The sequence below is a fragment of the Schistocerca piceifrons genome, chromosome 6, assembly GCF_021461385.2.
Source record: "Schistocerca piceifrons isolate TAMUIC-IGC-003096 chromosome 6, iqSchPice1.1, whole genome shotgun sequence".
NCBI lineage: Eukaryota > Metazoa > Arthropoda > Insecta > Orthoptera > Acrididae > Schistocerca > Schistocerca piceifrons.
In genome coordinates, this window is record NC_060143.1 from 329,531,586 (window position 1) to 329,552,358 (window position 20,773).

Here is a 20,773-nt window from a genome sequence, read left to right on the forward strand (position 1 = left end):
TTCGGCGGTACGTCCACCCGGCCTCCCGCATGCCCACTATACGCCCTCGCTCAAAGTCCGTCAACTGCACATACGGTTCACGTCCACGCTGTCGCGGCATGCTACCAGTGTTAAAGACTGCGATGGAGCTCCGTATTCCACGGCAAACTGGCTGACACTGACGGCGGCGGTGCACAAATGCTGCGCAGGTAGCGCCATTCGACGGCCAACACCGCGGTTCCTGGTGTGTCCGCTGTGCCGTGCGTGTGATCATTGCTTGTACAGCCCTCTCGCAGTGTCCGGAGCAAGTATGGTGGGTCTGACACACCGGTGTCAATGTGTTCCTTTTTCCATTTCCAGGAGTGTATATATAATTTTTTTGTGGGGAGCATGGGGGCAATGTAGCGCTCTGTATTAATATCGCTGATTGTGCTGTGTGCAGTCTGTCGCTGGATGGACTCATTGTTGGATTATTCATCAGTGTAGTGTTGGGCAGTTGGATGTTAACAGCCAGTAGTGTTGGGCTGTTGGAGGTGAGCCGCCAGCAGTGGTGGATGTGGGGACAGAGATGCCAGACTTTTGAGAGGTTACTATGAGCAGACGATCTGGACGCGTGTCCATCAGAAAAAGGAAATGTGTAAAACTGGATGTCACGAATTTATTTATATATTATGACTTTTGAGGACTATTAAGGTAAATACATTGTTTGTTCTCTATAAAAATCTTTCATTTGCTAACTATGCCTATCAGTAGTTAGTGCCTTCAGTAGTTAGAGTCTTTAATTAGCTGGCTGTATTGGCGCTCGTTGTATTGCAGTAGTTCGAGTAACGAAGATTTTTGTGAGGTAAGTGATACATGGAGGGTATAGGTTATTGTTAGTCAGATCCATTCTTTTGTAGCAATTATTGGAGATCAGACTGCGTTGCGCTAAAACATAGTGTGTCAGTTTAGACATGATCAGAATAAGTAAAGATAAGTAAAGATAAAACAATCTCAGTACGTTTAATTTTGCTCAGCTGTTTGAAAATTAAATAATGTAAGAGTTTTCCAGCAATGTCATTCTTAATTTTCTATGGGGTCGTTTCAGCTTCATATCATAACATCTTTTTACATCCGTAGAAAACATACAGCTTTCTATGTGATTATATTCACACTGGCTCACAAAACATGACAACAGTAATCTTTTTATATTACTTTGTCTCTGTGTACGTTGCGAATGACGAAAAACAATCACAGAAGAGACAAAATGCTCGCCAATGGTACAGCCAACAGTGCAGCACAACAAACTGAGAAAATACATCATAAGGCGCCACCTCGTAAATACAGGTCGTATCTTTAACCGAAGCCCTAATTTGGGGAATACAGTTATATAAACATATATGCACGTGTAGTAATAAATTCGAAAGTGTTTAAAATGTTGTCGAGGAATGTGTAAAAAGTAATTATACAATATTATGATGCACTGCTAAGATAGATTAAATGAGTCAAGAAACGCTCTAATGATGAAATGAAATGTAGAGGGCAAAATTAGTTTACTGAAAGAGAATGTATGGGAGTGCACTCTCCCTCGATATCATGTACAAAACTTGCAGCACTTACAAGACTTCTTAAACAGCATTTATGAAGAGCTGGTAAAATACAACATATAAGGGATTCTAAAAATAAATAAAAAGAAGACGAAAATAAAAAGTGGTAACGCGTATATTTCTTCCATATTATCAAATAAAAGTTTTAAGCACCAAAGATATTATGAAATCAAGGTATACACGTTTCTGCACAAAAGTCAGGGCAGTAAACACACATCAGATGGGAAAGGTACTGCGTCTTATGCCATGTTACTTCCTATAATTTGCACATAAAATACTCTGAAAATCACCTACAAATCTATTTCTGAAATTAGTTTGATCATTAAACAAGACGTCAAGATGATTTTTAATATAGTTGTACATTTCTGTTTCTTCAATAATGTTCGAAATTCTACTTTTATGCACTGTATGCAGTACTCAAAGGGCTAAATCTATGTTGCTCACCAATCTCATTCAGTTCTCATTTAATTGTTTGCTGATAATAGTAAATGGGTCTGAGCGCTATGGGACTTAATTTCTGAGGTCATCAGTCCCCTAGAACTTAGAGCTACTTGAACCTAACTAATCTAAGGACATCACACACATCCATGCCCGAGGCAGGATTTGAACCTGCGACCGTAGCGGTCTCGCGGTTCCAGACTGTAGCGCCTAGAACCGCTCGGCCACCCCGGCCGGCTGATAATAGTAGTAATGCTCTGTGTGCCTGATATATTCTGTAAGCCTGTCACTAAACGTCCGCCCAATTTTTCCTCATAAACACTAAATTTCCGAAGGTAGCATGTTTCACACTGGTAATATCATCATGTCATCAATAAGATACGAAATGCAGATCTCTATTACAGTGAATTAGTGACATACTGCACGGGTAAGATTCTGTGTGGCATTTTCTAGCCTTTCCCACATCATTAACTGATTAGGGTGAGGCGTTACACTCGCTGTTTCGGACATGCCAACAGCGCAAGCTCTTCGCGGCAAATTGTTGCTTGTGGAGGGCTATATTGGCCGATTCGGAATGAGAATGTCCATCAAATGTCTACTTCAGTAGGAGAGGGTTTGCTCATCTAGAGTCTAGTAAAGCTGTCTTCATGTCCCTATCGGTTTTCTTCTCCGCTGGTCGCAGATTATAACATTCGTACAATTAACTGTAAATGATGGAAAGGCAAGTGGGGCAGTTTCAACGCCATTCTAGTGAAACTCTCTCAATAAAAAGACGTTAAGGTATCAAAAAAAGGGAAAAATACTTTTTTAAGGCCAGTCTAATAGCAATACTTCAATCTAAGTTCGCGGACTAACCTTCACTTAACGAGCAATATTGCAAGTTTACATTAATCTCCATACAACTTCAGCTTCCATGCGAGATCGCGCATACGCGAGATCACATGTAAACGTCATCCGAGGTCGAGTAATACTTTGACTAAAGTTGAATAACTTTTGCAGTAAATGCACGGTTTCGGTGCGAAAGTTAGTTCTACACTATTTGAATACTAGACGGAAACTGTCTATTGAGCTAGCTTCAGTGTCTCGCGCCCGCCTGCGTGACGTGCGTTTCTTACTGGATGATTTAGTTGGCTAATAATTGGCAACATTACCTGCAATTGTAATTATTATTTGGGGTTAAATTAGGTGCTGCTGAAATCATAGATAGGAATCTGTCAGTTTGGATAATTTCGACATTCTATTGGGAGGAATACATAAACATTAAATAGCAAATATTAATAAACAAATTGATACGTTTGCCGCCAAGCCCTGCAGTGTAAGTCGCCGCACTGTTACACTCTCCTGTACGAGACGGTTGGTGACTATTTGTCGTTTTGTAGGATGGAGAGAGCTGTCAATCTTAATTGATTGCTGGCACACAGCAACGTGAACGCCTTCGATGTGGCACAAATATGACAACTGGTAGTCGGGACTGCGACGGTTCCGTCCCCAACCTGACCATGCTGACTAAAGTTTACCGTCAATCCGCCAAATTGTTAAGAGGAGTGCTGGGTTGGTTCCTTTGAAAGGGCAGAGGCGATTTCCAAACCCGTATTCCCCGAAACCAGGCTTGTGTTCCGTCTCTGATAACTTAGTCTTTCTAATATGCTTAATATTAATTTTCCTTCCTTATATCGTTTACAGTTATGTTCGCTGATGAAAAACCTGGACCTCAAGTGAGCCGTGGAGGCTCCAGTTCGTTTTATTTATGTCTAAATTCACTAATAATAATAATGGCGTGTGACGAGAGCCTCCCATCGGGTAGACCGCTCGCCTGGTGCAAGTCTTTCGATTTGACGCCACTTCGGCGACTTGCGCGTCGATGTGGATGAAATGATGATGATGATTATGACAACACAACACGCAGTCCCTGAGCGGAGAAAATCTCAGACCCAGCCGGGAATCGAACCCGGGCCCTTAGGATTGACAGTCTGTCGTGCTGACCACTTTTTTTAATCTCATTTTGTTTGTTTTCGTTCGTTGTATCTGCTCGGGGCGGACGTCGCAAGACATCCATTTCAGTTCGTCGTTGTTCCATTAACTCAGTTTTTTTTATTACAGAGGGCAGCTAATCCTCTGACCGAACACGCTGAGTTACCGTGCCGGCTGACCACTCAGCTACCGGGACTGACAACCCGACAGCCAGCGCGAATTCAACCTCCAGTTTTCTGAGATGATCGTTCACTCAGAGAGTTTGAAATAGGCCAGCAGTGGGTTGTGAGGGGAGAACGGGTAGGAGCGGTGCAGTGTAAGGGTATTAAGCGTGGATTTTCGCGTGCAACGGATCCTTTGGCCGATGGTTCTGCTTGTGTTGAGACTGGCTTGTCTCTCCTTTGGGTAGTGGCAATCACTCTGCTGTATCGGCGGTGTCCTACGGCGTTCAGTGTATTAACACTGCCCTGCTTATCCATGCTGTGCGGACCTGGACCTTGCAGTTTTGCCCTCATCGTTTCCGTGTGTGCAAGGACCATTACTGAAACATTTTACGGTCAGTATTGCTCGCGCTCTGATATCTTTGCTTCTGTTGTTGGTGTGTCCGTGCGGTTCTCGGCGCTACAGTCTGGAACCGTGAGACCGCTACGGTCGCAGGTTCGAATCCTGCCTCGGGCATGGATGTGATGTCCTTAGTTAGGTTTAAGTAGTTCTGAGTTCTAGGGGACTTATGACCTCAGAAGTTGAGTCCCATAGTGCTCAGAGCCATTTGAATTTGAACCTCTGTTTTTGGTGCCTTATGGGGCACTGGAACATTTAAAGTTTTTGTGATTAATTTTGGCCGCAAGCGGGTTGTAGATTTGCATGTAGGTAATTTCCAAGAATGATTGCCTATCGAACGCGTGGGCTCCTAGCGATATATATCGAACGTACGACTCGATGTCGACCACACGACTCTCGTGGTGCGAATTGTGGTAAATGTGTAGTGCGTTGCCAGGGGGACATATTTTATCATTTCCGGTGTGAATAGCAAAAAGCGAAAGCGTTGCAGTTTCGAGTATCGAGAGCTTCACATGACGATATCTAATTCCTCATTTATATAGCGTGGAAAGTTATATCTCTTCCGATATCTGTATTTGTACAACTTGCAGTTGCCTGGAAAAATTGACCCTACCGATACTCTCCTACTATCTCTGACTGACATAGCAAGAGTGTTGCCAGGTTATGGGAAAAATAATTACTGCTGGCAGCTTAGACAACACGAGTAATAGTGCTGGAATAAGACGTGGCTGACGAGTAAAGTAAGTGAAATTATATTCGTACTTTCATTTGTTATTAACTGTAACTTAATAAACGTTCGTCTTTTGTCGTTGCTTTAGTCAATACCCATAACACGCGCCATTAGAGTCGTGTGGTCGACATAGAGTCGCACTTTCGATATATATCGTTATGAGCCCACGCGTTCGATAGGCAATCATTCTCGGAAATTACCTGCATTTATTTCATTGGTGGAAATGTTGGCGATGAGGTGTACTACTGAGACCTTTACTTGTTGTGGATTAGCAAGGCCATTAGCAGCACTTTCAGATTCAGTGGTTTGCTACTGAAACGGAACTTTCGTCTCATATCTGCTCTTTCAGCTTTAGTGTTTAACGAAGTTCTTTGCTGAGTTTTATTAACTTTGCCATGAGCCGAGTGACGTAATTCCTGTTCACCGAGTTTGATATCTTCTTATATTTTTTAAAGTTTGTAATTTTACCTTATAATTATTTTTAGGGAAATTCCCTGTATTAATATGTCTATTTTGAAACTAGGTTCTAGATGGTTGTCAAACCTGAGTACGGATTCAAGGAAACACTCTTTGTAATGACTAGTCACTAAGTATTCCCTTGGAAAGGGAAGCTTAATCATTTTTTTATCTGTTTGATTGAAGTAAGCACCAAGACGTTAAATTTTTGGTGTAAAGTTTACATAAATTGTTTGGGAAGACGTTAATTACTATATTCTTATATTCCCTTAGCAGTGATTTAAAATCTATTTCCTTTAGGCTTTTTTTTTGGGGGGGGGGGAGTGTAATATTTGCTACCTTATTTTGTGATGGATTCTTTTGGGCTGTGATCTCTTAAGAAGGTGGCGATTGTTGTTCATGTAATTTGTATTTCTGTAGCCTACATTTCACCTATGTAGTGGTTTGTTAGCAGTGCCTCTTAGCCTGTGAAGCGCAAGACCGACATTTAGGCGGCTGCCTGCTGCAAGGTCCTGTTGCTGTTGCGCCCCTGCACGTGCCTTCAGGCTGTTTTTGAGGCGTATCCGCTATTGCTATAGTGGAACTATTCACCTTGGCGGCTTGCCTTCTGTAAGTTAAGTTTCACCTTTCCCTTCTTAAGGATCTGATGTACTTGCTTGAACTTCTAAATATTCTGTCTAAAGGCCTATATACACTCCTGGAAATGGAAAAAAGAACACATTGACACCGGTGTGTCAGACCCACCATACTTGCTCCGGACACTGCGAGAGGGCTGTACAAGCAATGATCACACGCACGGCACAGCGGACACACCAGGAACCGCGGTGTTGGCCGTCGAATGGCGCTACCTGCGCAGCATTTGTGCACCGCCGCCGTCAGTGTCAGCCACTTTGCCGTGGCATACGGAGCTCCATCGCAGTCTTTAACACTGGTAGCATGCCGCGACAGCGTGGACGTGAACCGTATGTGCAGTTGACGGACTTTGAGCGAGGGCGTATAGTGGGCATGCGGGAGGCCGGGTGGACGTACCGCCGAATTGCTCAACACGTGGGGCGTGAGGTCTCCACAGTACATCGAAGTTGTCGCCAGTGGTCGGCGGAAGGTGCACGTGCCCGTCGACCTGGGACCGGACCGCAGCGACGCACGGATGCACGCCAAGACCGTAGGATCCTACGCAGTGCCTTAGGGGACCGCACCGCCACTTCCCAGCAAATTAGGGACACTGTTGCTCCTGGGGTATCGGCGAGGACCATTCGCAACCGTCTCCATGAAACTGGGCTACGGTCCCGCACACCGTTAGGCCGTCTTCCGCTCACGCCCCAACATCGTGCAGCCCGCCTCCAGTGGTGTCGCGACAGGCGTGAATGGAGGGACGAATGGAGACGTGTCGTCTTCAGCGATGAGAGTCGCTTCTGCCTTGGTGCCAATGATGGTCGTATGCGTGTTTGGCGCCGTGCAGGTGAGCGCCACAATCAGGACTGCATACGACCGTGGCACACAGGGCCAACACCCGGCATCATGGTGTGGGGAGCGATCTCCTACACTGGCCGTACACCACTGGTGATCGTGGAGGGGACACTGAATAGTGCACTGTACATCCAAACCGTCATCGAACCCATCGTTCTACCATTCCTAGACCGGCAAGGGAACTTGCTGTTCCAACAGGACAATGCACGTCCGCATGTATCCCGTGCCACCCAACGTGCTCTAGAAGGTGTAAGTCAACTACCCTGGCCAGCAAGATCTCCGGATCTGTCCCCCATTGAGCATGTTTGGGACTGGATGAAGCGTCGTCTCACGCGGTCTGCACGTCCAGCACGAACGCTGGTCCAACTGAGGCGCCAGGTGGAAATGGCATGGCAAGCCGTTCCACAGGACTACATCCAGGATCTCTACGATCGTCTCCATGGGAGAATAGCAGCCTGCATTGCTGCGAAAGGTGGATATACACTGTACAAGTGCCGACATTGTGCATGCTCTGTTGCCTGTGTCTATGTGCCTGTGGTTCTGTCAGTGTGATCATGTGATGTATCTGACCCCAGGAATGTGTCAATAAAGTTTCCCCTTCCTGGGACAATGAATTCACGATGTTGTTATTTCAATTTCCAGGAGTGTATGAGCGATGCTGTAATTAAATGTTGAGGTAGTTCCTTTGCCTGCTCAAATGTTTGCGTATATACTTGATGTTCTGAGGAAAATTGTAATGTACTTTTCGTTCTGATTTTCATCTCCTTAGATTTCTATCTTTAATTATAGTTCATTATTCTATGCTTGAGCTTAATTTGTCATTGTATGCGTCCTATGGATTCGTCAGATCTGCCGTGCCTGGGTATTTATTCTAAATTACCAGTTCTTAACTTATTTACTGTGGCTGTTTAAGAAGATTGTGTAAGAGTTATGAGTCATAATTAAATGTGTCCCTGAGACATTAAAAAAAATGGCTCTGAGCACTATGGGACTTAACATCTGAGGTCATCAATCCTCTAAAAATTAGAACTACTTAAACATAACTGACCTAAGGACATCACACACATCCATGCCCGAGGCAGGATTCGAACCTGCGACCGTAGCTTTCGCGCGGTTCCAGAGTGAAGCGCCCAGAACCGCTCGGCCACACCGGCCGGCGAGACATTCAAGTCTCTTCATTATCTGCGATGATGATCGAAGCAGAATAAATGAATTAAAATTTTGGGAAGGTACTGAACTTGGGTAGTTCGTGCAGCAGTGTTGACTATCGTTTTGTGGTCGTGTTATACTTACAATTTCTGCCTAATAAGCAAGAAGACCCAGGTTCGAGTCCCGGCCGCAGCACAAATTTTAATTCATTTATTCTGCTTCGATGACAATCGTAGTTATCTTTTACTTACTTATTGTTTAATAGAGGTTTTATTATGATGTATTTTTTATTTGTTGCTGGCACTGATCTCTTGAGGTAGCAAGAATTGGAAGTTTAGTCATGTGAATCCGTGGTTAAAATTTAATAGGGTTTATTTTCATTTAACATTTCCTTATGCTCAGAGATATTTGGCGATTATTGCATTTCATTTTGTGCTGCCATGCGCACTGTAAATAAATATGATCATTCAAAGGACAAATTGTGCAATAATTGTGGACTCACCCTTCCATGTGATTCTTTCCCTATCCCAACCTGTATCTTGATGTTACAACAAGCTAACAAGTTATATCAAAAAGCCATAACTGAGGCGCAGAGAACCGTAAGGGCCTAAAGCGCGTAGTCATTGAATTTGACATTGTAGCATGTATCCATGCTTCTGACATGTGTATCTCACAGTGAATCAACTTTATCAATGCTGTACTTATACGCTGTATACATGAACATTTGCAAAATGCTGTCTAACTGACTTCTCTGATATTCACTTCCATACGGACTGAAGCACAAATTTTCATTGGTGTGTTAATGCTCACTTGCTGCACCGACATTGACAGCTCATAAATGAATTCCTCACCACAACCCTACGTTTCATTCATGAAAGTGGTGAGATTGGACTGCGCAAAGGTTGGGAATTTGTACGGGTGCTGATAACCGCGCAGTTGAGCGCCCCACAAACCAAACAACATCATCAACAACCTCACTTTCTTTGGTTTCACCATTCCTGTCTGTAAAACGAAAGATGAGGATTTCCGAATTTTAATCAGCGTTCTCGACCTCACTACCAATTCAAATTTTGATGTTCTTGATAACATGTACGTTTCAGAAATTTTTTAATGATGAAGTTCTCAACAAGCTGTCCTGCACTGTCGGATATGGGACTCCTGGTACGTCTAGATGCGACTGTGACAGGTGACACGTAGGTAAGCATTCTGTCTGATCATTTGCATCCATTGATGTCCATTGTGCTTTCCAACGAACTTGAGCAATTCCAGCAGGACAATTAGATACTACACGTCCAGAATACCTACAGAGCCGCCCCAGGAACACTCTTGTGAGTTTAATCACTTCCGCTGGCCACCATACTCCCCAGACATGAACATTATTGAGCACGTCTGGGCTGCCTTGCAACGCGCTGTTTAAAAGAGATCTCCACCCCTCGTACTCTTACGGATTTATGGATAGCTCTGCAGCATTCATGGTGCCAGTTCCCTGCAGCGCTACTTCAGATATTCGTTGAGTCCACGCCATGTCGTGTTGCGTCACTTCTGCGTGCTCGCGGGGGACCTGCACGACATTAGGCAGGTGTACCAGTTTCTTTGGCTCTTCAGTGTATAATTATATATATACAATTTTTAATATTTGTGAACATAAATTGTTACTGCCTCGAAAGTAATTGCTTTGGTTACATAAAAGCGGATAAGTTACTCCCATATGCTGTACTACACATTAACGGTGTTTTTTTTACGCAGTAGGCGAGTGGGTTACTACTCAGGTGGATCAATCCTCACAGTTCTCGTGAGAGCTTGGCTACCCTGTCATTTCATTTCAGTTCCTATGTTGGCTATTGAGAAATCAGGTATCAGTCACCGTAGTACGAGGTTACAAATTTGTGTTCGTTTTATTTGATTTTTCAAACGGAGTACCAGTGGTAACTTGTGTGGTTAATAATTGGCAACCATTGCTGTACAGTCGCAATAAAGTCATGAGATGTTCAACTGACACTTTTATTACTTCATGTTACACGTTTCTGGATTACATCCATATTTAGACATCTGTCACAAAAAAGTACAAAATATAAGTAAACAGCAATTCAACACGTCTCAACGTTACAGAAAATGAGATCGGGTCATATGAGTTACATACCACAAACTTCAACTCCTTCCTCATCGTTTCCGCACAGCCTTGACAACTCAAACAAAGTGTCCAATAACATATGACTATAATTGCGATACAAGCAGTGTTGAAGCAGGGCGTATACTGACTCTAAACAAGTCAACTAGCAGCGAAGCGCCCTCGGTAGGGGGCGATGCATGGTCCTGTGCTCCATGCGTTCACATGTAATTTAATAATAATATACTCAGCATGTGACATCTCACAAGGAGTAATTACGACGAGCAATCGAAAAAGGTTTATTTTTTAATTTTTTTTAAAAACTCCACAATTTTTACATTGCCGCACTATACCTATAGCCAGCAGTGGCACTAAGCACAACTGAAACCATATGTCAATATAAAATAAATAATAGGGGGAGGGGTAGTTCCTTCATGAATAAACCTTTCAAACTCCCAAATCCCTAAAAGAATACCACCATATTAAATATAACCAACAGTATCCATCATAAAATAAAACCCTGTGATCAGCTCGCGTACACAAACGTCTTAGGCGCCATCTATTAAAGCCAACGACAACCACGTCGGCGGCAGCCATCCGGACAGTTGTCGTGCCACTAGTTTATATAAGGAATGTATGATGTATAACCCACTTGTGTGTTTTGGGATGCATGATCGTAGACAGAGTAGTGAAAACCACTGATGTATGCTCTAGGGTGAGGTATAAAGTTAAAAGACCAAGTTCCACAACACTTCAAATACATGCGAGCGTAATGACACACCTTAAATGCGCTTAAAATGTTGACGAACATATGTTTCGTATACGCACATAAAAGATCATATGACATATCTGTTATAGTCATATGGTATTGTATGTTGACTGGGGACCTAGAAACGACGGAGAGGCTCCGTCCCCGTCGCAGCCGCAGCCGCAGTGGTCCACAACCCCGCGACGACTACCGCAGTCCACTTCACCCCTCCGCCGCCCTACACCGAACCCAGGGATATTGTGCGGTTCGGCCTCCGGTGGACCCCCCCCCCCCCCCCCCCAGGGAACGTCTCACACCAGACGAGTGTAACCCCTATGTTTGCGTGGTAGAGTAATGGTGGTGTACGCGTACGTGGACAACTTGTTTGCGCAGCAATCGTCGACATAGTGTGGCTGAGGCGGAATAAGGAGAACCAGCCCGCATTCGCCGCGGTAGATCGAAAACCGCCTAAAAACCATCCACAGACTGGCCGGCTCACCGGACCTCGACAGTCGCCAGTCGGATTCGTGCGGAGACCAGGCGCTCCTTCCCGCTCAGGAAAGCCGTGCGTTAGACCGCTCGGCTAAGCGGGCGAGCTAATATGGTATTAGTTCCAAGCCGAGAATTGTAGGACTACTGAAAAATATTCTATTTACAGAAAACAAAGATAAAAGTAAAAATATCACTCAAAAATTACAAATTAATTAACAGACGATATCTAGCTTGGTAAAACATTTTCAAGATTTTCTATTGTTACACGTAATGCACAATGGTAATATATGCCATCTAAATTGAAAGTAAATAAAATTTTTATTCAACGAGCAACTTATGTCAACTATTCTAAGGTGGTTTCAGTATTTACTAACTATTCAGGTTTGTTTACGAGAACAAAACCCGTATGAGTGCTGTATTAGTATTAGTCAACTAAAACCCTCGACATAATTTTTACGTCGTCAGTGGTTAATAACCACAGCAAGGATGAGGAAGGAAATCGGTATAGTTCTTCCCTAAAAATCCCCTTAATCAGGAAGAGTAAAGTACGGAAATCCCAAATCTGGATAGCGCGGCAGCAATTGCGTTTAGCTCTAATGTGAGAATCAGTGTCTTCATTCATGCACCACCTCAATCGACAGAAGATACGGGACACTGCAAAATGTCATGTAAAGCGAGTAAATAAACAAAAAGATCTCATAAGAGCAACCAGTCAATGGAATTTCAGGAGAAGTTTCTGTCCACGATGGTTTGAAGTTGAACTATCACTTAAAACTAGTGCTGGAGGAAACAGCAGCCACATAGATTGACTGGGAAGGCCCTATGACAATGCTGTTGACCTACGAAAGGGGACGCTTACGAAACTCTATTTTGGCCGTTTCTCGAGTTCCGGTAACCACACTCGACACCCCCCCCCCCCCCCACCGCAAGCACCACCCTCCCCCAAAAAACAAAAAACTTTGAAGAATCGAACTCCCACATATAAAACAGCTGGGTAATTTGTACTCCGTTTGAAGAAAAGCTAGTTTTTCACTAATATGTATGTTTGTGACGTCTGTCCTGAACTAAGTGTCATAGGATAAAATACACTGTCCAGTCACATCAAGTGACCACCAGTCAAAAGCCTGAATAACCTCCTCTTCCACCAAGAGACGTGCAGGAAGAGGGGCAATGTGGTTCTAAGGTACCGACCGTGATGTAGACCCATGCCGACTCTGGTGCCGCCGTCCGCTGTGGCCGAGCGGCTCTAGGCGCTTCAGTCCGGAAACGCGCTGCTGCTACGGTCGCAGGTTCGAATCCTGCCTCGGGCATGGATGTCTGTGATGTCCTTAGGTTAGTTAGGTTTAAGGAGTTCTAAGTCTAGGGGACTGATGACCTCAGATGTTAAATCCCATAGTGCTCAGAGCCATTTGAACCACTTGAACTACAATTCCGTGGCCAGCTGCGCTAGGTTTCTCGGCACGAACAGCCCAATGGAGATAGTCCCACAGACCCTAGACTGGGTTTTAATACGAGGAGTTTGGTGGCCAGGGGAGTACGGTAAGCTCAGTCCGGTCTTCTTCAAACCACGCAGGTACACTGAGATCTGCGTGACACGTTGCGTTGTCCTACTGGCGAGGAAAAGCAAAGTGCATGTAGAGGCTGACACGTGTCCCAAAGATAGATGCATACACAGCTGACGTCCAGCTGTGGAACTGGCGTGCATTTTACAGCCTTCGTCGCCATTTACCAGCAGTCAGCATGGGTGCATGAACCCAGGAGGATCGTACACACATTTTGTCATTTGACTGACTGACAGACCCAGCATGGAGGATATAACAATACATTAGTATGATGTCTGTGTTTGACAGTGTCTAAATAGTTCGGTGCCATTTTCTTTTGGACATGGACGCATAACGGAAGGAACACTACATTCAACTATAAGACACTGTCAAATAACCAAACTGCCCGTACATATTTCATCCCAAAGCCAAGCCAACCTGAATACAAAAAGTAATAAATCTCTCCCTTTGCGGGAATCAAATAATTGTGTGACCACTATGAGGAACGAACAATGGCACGTGTGTTGATTTGGGGCGGTCATGGAAGTGGTTTAGACGATTGTTCACATGCTCGAGTCCCGGTCTGGCACAAAGTTTGGAAGGTTTCCAGTAAATTGTGTAGCTGTCGTTGTACAGTATTAGCAGTTTCCCAATATATTTCATGACATAGTAATAGGCATCCCACGCATAGGGAAGGAATTGGAAGGATGAAAACAAATAAGTCACCACGTCCGGATGGAGTCCCAATTCGGTTTTACAGAGAAATATTTGCGGCGTTGGACTTTACTTAGCTTGCATTTATCGCGAATCTCTCGCCCAGTGCAAAGCCGGAAGCGACAGGAAGAAACGCAATGAATCCTGTATGTAAGAAAGGTAAAAGAACGGTCTCGCATAATTACAGACCTATGTTCTTGACATCTGTCTGCTGGCGATTTTTTATAATATTCCGAGTTCAACTGTAATAAATTATCTCTAGACAGAGAATCTTCTGACCAGAAATCAGCTTCCTGCCTTTTAATGTGATGTCTTGCGAATCATGGATGAATGGCAACAAGCAGATCCCACATTCCAATATTTCCAGAGCGCATTTGACACGGCGCTCCACTGCAGACTTTTGAACCCCTGAACATACGGAATAGGTTTCCAGGTATGTAAGTGGCTCTAAGACCTTTTAAGTAATAGAACCCAGTACATTGTCCTCGACGGCGAGTGTTCTTTGAAACATGTCTACCGTAAGAAGCGCCCAGAGGGAAGTGTGATACGACCGCTATTATTCTCTACATACGTAGAAGACATGACGGACAGAGAGTGCAGCAATTTACTGCTGCTCGCTGATGAGACTGTGGTGTACGTTGAGGTGTCGTTGTTAAGTGGCTGTAGGAGGATACAAGATGACTCAGATAAAACTTCCAGTTGGGGTGATGAATGGTAGCTTGTTCTAAATGTGGAAAAATGTAAGTAAATATGGATAAATGGGGGAAACGATCCCTTACTATTCGAATACAGCATTAGAAGTGTACTGCTTGACAGAAAAAAGTCACATTCATTAAATATCTTGGCGTAACGTTGCAAATAGATATAAAATGGAAGGAGAACGTTAGGTTGATAGTAGAGAATATGAATCCAGAATGAGATTTTCACTCTGCAGCGGAGTGTGCGCTGATATGAAACTTCCTGGCAGATTAAGTTTGGAAGGTAGGAGACGAGATACTGGCAGAAGTAAAGCTGTGAGGACCGGGCTTGAGTCGTGCTTCGGTAGCTCAGATGGTAGAGCACTTGCCCGCGAAAGGCAAAGGTCCCGTGTTAGTGTCTCGGTCGGGCACACAGTTTTAATCTGCCAGGAAGTTTCAGAGAATATGAATGTTTGATTTCGTTTTACAGGGAGAATAGTGGGAGATGGCATATAGAACACTGGTGCGACCCATTCTTGGATACTGCTCGAGTCGAATTAGAGGGAGATCTCTAAACAGTTGAGGGGCGTGCTGCTAGATTTGTTGCCGCGCAAATATTACGGAGACGCTTCGTGCAATAAAATGGGACTCCCTGGAGGGAAATATTCTTTTCGCGAGGCACTATTGAGGAAATTTAGTAAACCGTCATTTGAGGCCGACTGCAGAACTGTTCTATTGTGACCAAGGTAAATTTCTCGTAGCGACTACGTAGACAAGATAAGAGAAATCGGGGCTTGTAAAGTGGCTTAGAGACATATTTCTGTTTGCGCATGGAGCAGGACAGGCTATGACTAGTAATGCTACATGGTACCCCTTGATATGCAGCGATTGGGGGCTTTTGGAATGTGTATGTTGATGCAGATGTAGATTAAACTAAGAAGAACAGATTTTTTTTTGTGTAGAATTCATGTTTCAGGTGACCAAAGGGAAATATCGGCGAAAGAGATTTCACTCCATACGGTAATTAAACGTGGAACGTCTATTATTCTTGCCTCCGGAGAAGTTTCCTGGTGTGCACTGCACAAATCGTTTACGTTATATGAAATTCATGGTATTCAGTTACTTAATTCTGTTCGGCGAATTTTCATCTTAACTCTATGGAGTGGCCTGCGAAGAAAATTTTCACTATGGTAGAGAAGTCATCCGGATGTGGGTACTTAGTGCTGCCCGTGCGAAGCTGGGGCGGGAAACTAGTCTCCATCGACAGTGAATCTGTAAAACCACCGCGTCTGTCTGTCTTTGAACACGCTAATTTCCAAAACTACCAGACGAATTTTCCGCTGTTTTCGCACGTAATTAAAGCATAGTTCGGGGCACTTACTATCTGCCAGAATCACTGTGCGGGTAAGAACCACCTGCCTATGAAAGGTGTGGGCATGGAGATAAAAAGTAGTGTAGGCCAGAACGCAGAATTCTCTGAGTTTATTCATCCAAGATGTGAGAACGAGAGCACTGAGGAACTTGCAACAAACTTTACACGTAATTTCAGACCTCTGCGACACCCCCCACAAAATGATGAAAGGAGAAAGGTTTTTCACGTACTACATATTCAGTATTCATGCAGTACAACTGCCTTTCGTTTTAATTTATTAATTCTTTACGACTGACTGTACTCGCAACACATTTTGCAGGCAGTGTCCACATATACCATTTAATGTACCTGCAAAATTATAATAGTGCACGATGCATAGTTCAGGAGAACACGTCATAAACACTGATCAGCGGCAAAAATTGCCGCATCGTGCAAGGCATTTAAGTTTACTGTTACTAATCTGCTGAAGCGATTTCGATGAAATTTGGTAATGAGCTAGCCTGAACTCTGAGGAAAAACACTGGCTGCTTTAGAAAACGTATGTTCAACATGCATACCGATATGAAGAATATTACGCGAACTGGAGAAATATATTTACTCTTTTACATTTGAACTACTTCATATTTGTGAAATGCTCTTATTGGTAGATATGTGCTACGTGACATGATTCAAAGTAATGAATACAATCCTTGCACAATCTTCAGTATGTTTAATACAGACCTTCACTCTGTTTGTTTCATAATGTACACTTTGTAGAATGTACAGCTACTGCAATGTCTCGGTCCATAGACACGCCTTCATACCCATGCCCCTGTGTACGCAATGCTCAGCAGTGAGACTGCACATGCCGACGGATCGGCCGTTGGGCAGCTTGGGAGTGGGAACAGTGGGGAGCATATCGTGAGCTATGCTTACACGAATAGGCAGACACGTGAGGGCAGATGATGTTACTGCATGTACACTCGTCATAACAAAATCACCAATATCAAGTGTACCTGCGGAACAGATAGTATGTGACAGAAGTAACCAAGGTGTGTACGTGCATGCCGTTGCACTTCCACAATCTACCTCCGCAACCTCATGTTAGATGTATGGCATGGTAGCCCTCCACCTCCCTTCCATGAAGAAGGTTCAGTGGATGGATTCGACGATATTAGCATCAAAAGACGACATCGCATTGATAGACTTCTTAAAGGAAGTTGGTGAATTAATTGGAAGTCGAATGGCCGAGACAGGTTAGCATGTTCCTGAAAGCTATAGAATGCTCCAGAATGTTGTGGAACGTTCGAGAAAAGTAGATAAGTTTGTAGAATATTACAGAATGTTCTATAATTTTCCAGAACTGCCCTGGATTTTGTGAGGTAATGGGCGAGTTGTGGGGCCCCGAAAATATTCTATGTTCGGAGTTGGCGTAGCCGCGCTGGTCGCTCGGCAGGCCGACAACGTGGTGGCAGACAAGAGGGGTAGCCCCAGCGGATGGTCCAGCCACCGCGTAGCTGGGAATTCCAAAGAGACGCTGTGTCAGTGAAGAAGATATGCCAGGAGTGCTACAGATGGCGGACTTTGTGAAACCTTAGTGGCAGACATTTCACAGTTCGTATAGAAATTAATAGTAGCCAGGTGAATAATAATACCTCAAAAACAAACATGTACATTACCATTATTTGCACGACGATTCTCATGGAGTTATCAGATTTTCAATATCTTTATTGGTTTAAAGTTTAGTATCTGACGATAAATTATACAGGTAACACCCAGCAACAATTTCCAAAATCTAAACGGTTCATCCGATTTTGTCAAATGGTTCAAATGGCTCTGAGCACTATGGGACTCAACATCTGAGGTCATTAGTCCCCTAGACTTAGAACTACTTAAACCTAAGGACATCACACACATCCATGCCCGAGGCAGGATTCGAACCTGCGACCGTAGCAGCAGCGCGGTTCCGAACTGGGGCGCTTAGAACCGCACGGCCATCGCGGCCGGCCGATTTTGTCGATCGACATGTCTTTAGAAAGCTATTAGTGTAAACCTTAACTGGTATAAATTACAGGCATGTAACTTGAATAGTACACGAGTTATTGGGGGTCAAAATGGACGATTAATATCAATTACGTCAGACCTTAAGTACTCCACAGTTACACGAAAAAACGTTAGCAGCATGCTTATAAATATATTTATTTCAAGTTAATTAAATGTAAGTCCAGTATTTCGAATGTTTTTGGTTATGTTTGTGAGTGTGCGTTGGGTTGAAGACAGGGCGGGAACGCTCTAGCCAATCACAGCGATCGTTTCCGAGAGGTACACGTGCAGAGACGTATGGAGGTTAGGGAGGAGCATACTTTCCTGAGAAGACACGAGGCAGTTCTGAACAGTGTGGCGCGAGGGACAGTCGCGGGAAAGACTTGGAGAGTGGAGAAGTTTGCACGTGGTGGCGGGAGATAGAAATATTTCGTAGTGCTGACGTGGCTTCTGCAGTGAAGACGTTTGATGCGTTAAGAAGTGAATATCTCGCGAGCTATGTTGTTCATAACTAATTATGTTAAGTAGGAATCTATTGTTTCCCTGTTATTCAATTTATATTTTATTTAATTGCTGGACCGTCGACACCTATAAGTGTTTACAATAATAAATCACATTCTTAAAGGTACTTATATTATCGTACTCATCATTTAAAGCCGTTTAAAATAGTACCAGCAGAATTTATTTAACTGCAATCTCTCATTTATAAATGTCCATGTTACGTTCAAAATTCGCAATTGACGAGAGATAGGAACCTTCGTCCATTCGATTCATGTCTTTATTCATATTGTATACTGTAGAATGAGGCAGTATTTGGCTTGTAATGCGGCAACTACGTATCCCAGCCCCTAGATAACGAAACCACCCAAAGCTTTTAATATTTCAATTCTGAGTCTGAGGGTACGTAGTTGAGGGCCACTCATCACACCACTCACATTTTTCTATTTGAAACCCCGCAATTTTCTCAAATGTCACATTGTCCCGTTGGGATGGGGATACTTTTCAGCTCAGGAAACGCGTGTGTCAGTATACATTTGCATATTAATTAGTGCGCTCAAGGAAAAATGAATGTGATAAAAAGTGAAATAAATTTAAGTACGATAATGCAGTGACTGTCTTGCTAAGAAGAACGATGCAATGCTTCTGTGAACATACATGACATGTAGTTCAGAAGGAACAGGCACTGCGGCGACTATAGCTGTTATAAATTCGTGAAATGTATTCGCAGTCGCGAATACCAACGCTCACTAGCTTTGTAAGGAAATGACGACCAGGAAAATCTATGCCCGACCGAGACTCGAAACCGGATTTCCCGCCGTAGTAGAATGGTTGCGTTTAGACATTTTTTTTTTTATCAGTGACTTGGTACTATCATGAAATTTCATACGACCATAGTCAGATCATCGAGTCACACAAGCTGCAAATGAGAGAAAAGTTTATGTTAACGGAATAATAAATAAAAAGAGAATGAAAAAAAAATCGAGAACATACCCGACAAATTACTACCCACTTCTCATTCTATGTATCAACGATTTTCTTTCATTTATTATTTTTATATATTATCAATTTTTTAATTTTTTTAGTTATTTTATATTTTTTTATATTTATTTTTTATATACAATCTAAAAGCAGGAAAACAACGAATAGTCTAAATCGCAAACTAAACCTTCCGTCTAGAGAAAAATCCCTATTTGATACCAAGGATTCAAATGTTCAAATGTGTGTGAAATCTTATGGGACTTAACTGCTAAGGTCGTCAGTCCCTAAGCTTGCACACTACTTAACCTAAATGATCCTAAGGACAAACACACACACCCATGTCCGAAGACGGCTCGAACCTCCGCCGGAACCAGCCGCACAGTCCATGACTCCAAGGATTATATTCGCTCACGTGTATATGCGCTTATACAGTAAAACTGGAGAAATACTGAGCCAAAAGACAGAACCAAATGAGCAGGGAAGGTAGTAGAGAACAAGCCGGAGCAAACCAGATCGGAACACACATATCAAAGAAAACACCTATCATCAGGAAACACCTTGCCGATGAAAACAAAATTCGACATGTTGGCGAAGAGGCCTCGATATCGAGGCAGTCGCAAGCATGTCCAGTAAGCCGTCATCATTTATTACCTGAACGCCATATGATCTTCCCCCTCCCCTTCTACGCCATAATGAACAAAGTGTCCCAGCAGTTACATTATTGTATGGATTTTCCACCGTGGAAAGAAGGAGGAATCTCGGTGAAATATGTCCGTAGTATTTACAGACTCAGAAGATCGAGTAAGGAACGCCAATTGTGTCCTAATCCAAGACTAGTTTGCCATATGACATCCACAAGTAAAACGATGTCGTATCGTATCTGTAGACGTACAACGACTACATAATCCGTGTCGCTAAGCCCAATACGGAAAAGTCGGTCTGTCGTTGGAATCAAGATATTTACTACGTTATACCGCGAGAACGATAAACGCTTCAGCAAGATCAGAAGACAGACATTGGAGCAAACTGTCGTCCAGGTTGTTTGCGGCAATCCTCTTTCAATGAGATTCGGGCGAGGAACTCCTTCCCAACTAGTCTTTACGAATTTCATGGTGACGAAGGATCTCCATAAAATGTCAGCCCATAAATATCTCACCGCCAGACAGAAGTCACGAATGTGTTTTAACTTGTGATTAATGCGACTAGCATCAATGGGAGGGGGGGGGGGGGCAAGACTAGCACGGCGGACAGAGAGAAAGAAACGAGACGTGAATGTGCGTTTCT